Below are 6,544 nucleotides of genomic sequence, written 5' to 3'. Positions count from 1 at the left end.
AAAAAGTACCTGAAAGCCAGTTTCTCTAGAATCTGATTTTATTTTCTAGTTTAGCTTTCTCAAAATTTGTTATAAGGAACTTTTGACAAACACTAACAATAGTTTTTTGGAAGCTAAAATCTCAAAATCTACTCCTAGAATTTTTTGTAAATAGCAAATGTTTCTCTCCCTATATTTTTCAGTTTTTGCGAGGTGAACCCTTCTGAAATAAAGTATAGTATTTGTTTATTGGTTTGCAATTACGTAGCCATGTAGGATGTGTTTAAAATGATCTCTCTCTCTCTCTCTCTCTCTCTCTCTCTCTCTCTCTCTCTCTCTCTCTCTCTTTTATTTATTTATTTATTTTTATCTCAACTTATATTGTTTGTATCTTTTGTGTGGTTTGATAGCAGAGGTGTGGATGAGCCTCCTCGAAACCAAAGTATAGCGGTTTATTAATAAATTCTTTAGGTAGAGATTGGATTGATTTTTTGGTGTATGTTGTCGCTCTTAAATTGTTTTGATCTTAATTTGTGTCCAACCTGTTTTAGGTTGGAGTTGCATTATTTTTTGGAGTACCTTCGGGCATCAACAATTCAACATGCAAGCTTATTCTCATCAGCAGCGGTGCACTGGTGCACTGGTGGTGGTGGAATAGTCTCTCTCTGACTAACAAGGAGTGAATGATTGAAAATTTATTCTTCGGGTTTACTATATGATTTATCGAATAAGAAAGTGCAGGTACAGTCATTTCGCTAGTTCATTAGTAAATATCTTACTTGCATAACTTGATGTGACAACATTGACAAGTATATTGCAATAAAATGTGAGGTATTATAAAGTTTTTAATCTAGGGTAATGATTTTCACACTACCTTTTTTTACATCCACTCCTTTTTTTTAATTGAAAAAATACATACACTTTTAACTTAAAAACAAAAAAAGGTGTGTGGATATCAAAAAGGAGAGTGTGAAAATCACTCTCCCCTTTAATCTATTCTTGACCTTTTATTAATATTTTATTTTTTGATTTGTAAGAAGTAAAATATTATGCCCGAACTTTTTTTTAGAAAATAATAAGGACGAAATTAACTAAACAAAGATTTTTTAGTGAGCACTTTTTCTCGCCATTGCGACTCAACAGCCGGGCTCGAATCCTAGCCAACACCATTATATTTCGTTCTTTGAACTTGTTCTCTTTGGTTGGTAATATAATTTGAAATTCCTCCCAAAAAAATAGAAAAATAAAACAAAATAATAATAAAAGAAGAAAAAACTCAGTGGAACATGGCAGTTGTTTGGTCTGATAGTTATTGTAGTAGTCCTTGGGTGTGAGGAGAAAACTGACCCATTTTTGGTGCATGCTTGGTAAGTTTGCTGTCAGTTTGGAAGTCTCCAAATTCAGTTCTTATCGATGTCACTCTAAACCTTTTTTTTGATTGGCAAAATGTCACTCTAAACTTCTGAAGGGATATACCTCCTGAAGATTTAGAACCTATCAATACATCAGTAGAACTGGGGTCCGAATCATTTGATAATATAGCAGCAGTTCCGTGGTTTTTTAGTTGTTCATGAAAAATCAGTTGAAGGTGTATTCCTCCTAGCTATTTGTACGTGAATAATTAAGACTGGGATCCAAATGATCTGATATGTCTAACAGCAGCTCCATGGTTTTAGTTTATCATTAGATTATAGACAAAGAGCTATTTTAAGTGACTCTTTTGCCTTCACCCCAATGGCTGACTGACTTGAACCGGTGGCTTTGCCTCTGTGATCTTTAAGAAGCACCAACTATTGTATGCCTCCAACTGTTGTATGCACTGATGATTCCTGTTTATCATTCTTGTTTTGGTCAAAGTAATGAATACATCTGTGGTTCGTGCAGTTTTTGGGTATGAGCTGCATTCAGTTTTGCCCATTGGTTCAATTGCACTAAACGAGCCCACAGGTTTCATGCGTCTTCTAAAAGTTAAGACCCTTGCGAGTAACACTGTAACGATACCACCTTAGTGCTTGAACACTTGTAAAGATCGTGGATGCCTTCATATCTTTCTGTGTTTATTAGCAACATGATTTCCCAATAATAGGTATTCCACACACTGTTCGTTAGGCATATATGGACATGGATGGGACTTGCACCTGCGTCAAGAGAAAATTTATTGTCTTTCTTGGATGCCGGTTACAGCTGCATCATAGTGCCTTTAAGTAGTTTCTTCCGGAAATTTGACTGTTGCCATAGGAACTAAAATAACAAAATAACAATTTTATTTGCAGTATCTTGACAGTTCTTGTGCATGGTAAAGACATGTCTGGAATTATACTTCGCAGTTGCCTTCATTTGGTGGACCTTGCGGAAAGTGAAAGGGTCGCCAAGTTGGAAGTTACAGGAGATGGGCTTAAGGAGGCACGGTACATTAACAAATCTCTTTCATGTTTGGCTCAGAAGAGTTCTTATATTCCTTACAGAACTCTTTAGGTTGTTATATACAATTTTAAACACTGTTTAAAATAAGCTCGTTATTACTTGGCACGATTGTTCAAATCCCTACATGACTTGCTGCATTATAGGCTTTTCCATATCAGTCAATTGGTCAGGATCACAACACCTAGTACCATCCCCTGTGGCGGAGATCTAAAAACATGCGTATCCCGTACTTGGTGGTTGTTTTAGAATCAGTTTTGTAAAACACTTTTCAAAAACTTGTTTGGTTGGCATTTTGTGCAAAAAATTTAATGACAAAGTTTCTATATGGTGCAGGGGGGCATGCGAAAACATTGATGTTTGCTCATGTGAGTCCCGAAGTAGATTCGTTCAGGGAGACAATCAGTACTTTGAAGTTTGCTCAGAGAGCCTCGATGTGGAACTTGGTGCAGCTCGTATGAACAAGGATAGCACCAAGGTTAAGGCACTCAAAGAACAGGTGAATAAATCTCTGTTGAAATCAGTATAACATTGCATGCCATGGGAATTTTGATACAACACTGGTATTTGGACCAAAAATTGGGCAAAAGCTTACTGATGAGAAGTGATTTATTATTAGACATTAATGAGGCCCAATATATCGTCTCCAATGGAGATCCCTGACATCAGCTGCTTTTGGCTTGTATTTCAGCATCATACTCCTTGTCCATTGGATTGGTTGAGTCTACAAATGTTTGCTATCCACAACTTCGTGGAAAAACATAATCCGGTGTTATACAACATGGACATTACAGTTTCTGCTATTCTCTTCTATGTAGGATGCACACCTGCAGCGATGTTTAGCGAACACTGTTTAAAGCTCTCAGCACCTGTTTCATGTTCTTAGGTTGGTTTTGACAGAAAACAACTATGTGGAGACCAGTTTTTTTCCCCACTCAACTATGTGCCGTATCTTGGTTTATACTTACATGACTTCTTTAGCTATTTTGTAAACATTTATATTTTCTTTCAATCAGCTATAGTTGCACATAAGAGTATGAAGCATAGTTCCTTTTCCCCGTTTATAAGCCAGCGAAATACTTAGTAGTTGATCTGCTCGCGCATTTGTAGATTGAGAGCCTAAAGAAGGCATTGGCTAACAAAGAAGCACGAAGCGGACAACCAAATGAGCCAAGATCTCCACTTGAGAAACAAGCAATGAATGAACGTACTCCTCCACACTCCCGAAGGCTATGCATTGTGATAAGCACTTGACAATGACATTAAGGGTGCGCCAAGTCCTTAGTTTAGTTTAATTATGTCGTTAAATTAGTTGTTTTCTTTTATATTTGCACGTAAGGTGTTTTTAAGATATTTCAGGAAAACTCGTGCAAATAAGCTGTTGTTAATGCTATGGATGACCCTTGAGGGTAGCCGAGCCCCAAATGCTAAAGCCGGAAAGACCCGGAGAGGACCCGACGGCACGAAAGGCCAAGGCGTGGACCAAAAGTCAAGTGCTGGAGATAAGCAGCTCGGTACCGATACCATACTATTTCTTCTATCGGTATCGAGCCCCTTCCAGCGACAACAGATAAGCCGTTCGGCATTGATTCCACTTAATTTCTCCTATCGGTACCGAGTTCATTAGCAGACCAGCGTAAGGCCTTCTCCATCGGTACCGAGGGACTTAGAGCAGATTTTCAGAGCATCTCCTGAGAATATTCCGTGCGCGAACCTTGGAGTATAAAAGCCCGTGATGTCATTGAACTAAGAAGTAGAATAGATTTGATTGCATCAATTTTAGATCTAGATCTAGATTTTGAATTGTTCTTGATTGTTCTTCATTTTTCAGCTTTGAATCTTTATTTTTCTGTCTTAATTAATTAGTTTTTGATATTGTCGTCTTTATTAAAGTTGTAGTAAATCTTTCGATCTATCATTTAATCCAATTTTCTTCTAGTGTTGTTAATTCAATTATGCTAAGTAGATTTTTGCTTACTCCTATCTCAATAGATATGTGTGAGTAGTTTTCCAAGGTTAGGTCATGGGGTGATTAACACCTTATGGCTCAAGTAGAATTGCGTTTTTCACCATAAAGTTTAAACATTTGGTTCGAGAATCGATGTGGGGTTCGGGTTTATTTGTCAAATGGCTAAGGTGTTAATCTCCTTGATCATGTGTAGGTAAGAGTTTCGCCTACTTACCACACATGATGCTTGAAACTCTGATGCACGAGACATTTGCTAAATAAATTCTAGAGCAAGCTTGATAATCGAACCATTCTATTTTTCGATTTGGAAACTTTAATTGTGTATCTTGAACTGTGTAATTGGGTGAGAATTGCAGTTTAACTTGAGTCGTGAGTGTTAGTAATTCCTAGACCTAACATGCCTTTTTTCTTAGTTTATTCGCTTTTCAATTTAGCCCATTCACTTTCCACTACACACATAAAACCAAGTTGGTTGTCTAAAAGCTGAGAGCCCTTGCTTGCATCTACAAATCCAACCAAGCCGTATTAATTTTTCCCTTGGGTACGATCCTGGTCTTCCGGATTATCATGTTTCAATTGACGTATTAAGCCCTACGCTTGGGGCGTTATTCCTTATATTGGAGCGAACGAAGCATTTTTGGCGCCGTTGCCGGGGATTTCTTATTATGGCTTTCTTGGAGGTTTGACAAACCACTGTAAGTATCCCGCTTTCGTCTAGTAGTAGTAGTTTAGTAGTTTATGTGTTAGTTCATATTTAGTTTGGTGGATACCTCTAACTTGGTTGTACTAAACTTGAGGTGTAACGAAACCAGGCTAAATATCGAGTTTGTTCTTAGTTAGTGTAGTTAGTTAATTTAGTTAGTTAGCTTAAATTTGATTATATTGCTTAGCCGAGGTGGTGGCATAACCCCTTGCATATTCTGTTTGTTGAAGTTGAGGTGGCGGCATAGCCCTTCTAGTCTGGTAGTTTGTTGGTAGTTAGTTAGTAGTTGTGTTAGTTTATGCCTATTTATCGAAGCCAAATTTTCAATCGGCTTCATCGCTCTTCTTCACCGCCAAGAATCCGTAGCATTGTCAGGGCGTATCCTGCCCACTCTCCGCCTCGCAAATTAAATCGCAATCGCAAAGGCCCAATGACCGAAGAAATTCCAATTCGTACTCTACGTGATTATCTGAATCCAGAACGGGCTCCTCAAGTATCTCCTATCGTTATTCCGACTACAACCGCTGGAAATGCATTTGAATTCAAAGCTGAGTATCTTCGGATAATTCCAGAATTTCGGGGGCCAGAATTGGAGAATCCTTATTTGCATATCTGAGAGTTCGAGAATATTCTACACTCTTGCGTTACAGTTCCGGGGCAACTTGATTAAGCCCGCCTAAAGTTGTTTCCATTCACTCTCAAAGACAAGGCGAAACAATGGTTCAACTCTTTGAAGCCTCAATCTCTGCGTAACTGGGGAGATGTTCAGGATGCTTTCACCACTAAATTCTTTCCAGCAAGCAGGACAAAGTTACTTATCGATCAGATTCAATGTTTCAAGCAAAGGGATGGAGAGACTTACCACAAGTATTGGGAGCGATACAAGGACTTGCTTATGTCAGTTCCTCATCACAACCTTCCGTTGTATCTCAGAGTCAACTATTTCTACACAGGGTGTTCTCAAGAGAGTAAACAGGTTCTGGATACTATGGGAGGAGGTGATTTTATGGGAAAGACACCGGAGGATGCTTGGGATTACTATGAGTCATTAGCTGAGAAGACCCAGTCTTGGCAATTTGCAGATCCAGGAGATAGAGCGATGTACAATCAAAGTCCTACAGGTTCAGGGAAATTCTCTATTGCGGAGCATACAGCTTTTGAAACTCAATTGGAGGAGATCGCTCGGAAACTTGACAAGTTGGAATTAAAGAGTGCTTAATCTCAAGAAGTGAAAGCAGTGCGCCAAGTGGATGAAGTGTGTATTATTTGTGAGATCGTGGGCCATTCTACCGAAGCGTGCCTTAACATTCCTGCTCTTAAGAACGTGATTAATGGGATTGCACCAGAAGAAATACATGCAGTGCAACGTTTTGACCCTTATTCTCAATCTTATAATCCGGGGACAAGACAACATCCAGCTTTCCGTTAGAATCAATCTAATGAAGGGAATTCTTCTCAAGTTCCACCCCCCG

The 6,544-nt window shown here is 38.6% G+C and overlaps 1 long non-coding RNA gene across 2 annotated transcripts; it reads left to right on the top strand.

Annotated features, from left to right (window-relative positions):
* Positions 1 to 266: 266 nt before the first annotated feature.
* On the top strand, positions 267 to 3,640 carry LOC131330105 (uncharacterized). Of its 2 annotated transcripts, XR_009200955.1 has the most exons (5): positions 267 to 450; positions 531 to 720; positions 1,864 to 1,970; positions 2,737 to 2,899; positions 3,511 to 3,640. It is a non-coding gene; the product is annotated as an uncharacterized LOC131330105 (long non-coding RNA). The 2 variants fall into 2 exon arrangements; XR_009200954.1 differs by having other exon boundaries at positions 267 to 720.
* The last annotated feature ends 2,904 nt before the right edge of the window (positions 3,641 to 6,544 follow it).

This window comes from Rhododendron vialii, chromosome 6a (assembly GCF_030253575.1).
Source record: "Rhododendron vialii isolate Sample 1 chromosome 6a, ASM3025357v1".
NCBI classification, from domain to species: Eukaryota; Viridiplantae; Streptophyta; class Magnoliopsida; order Ericales; family Ericaceae; genus Rhododendron; species Rhododendron vialii.
Note: the sequence above shows the minus strand (reverse complement) of the source record. Positions and strands in the feature narration are given on the sequence as shown.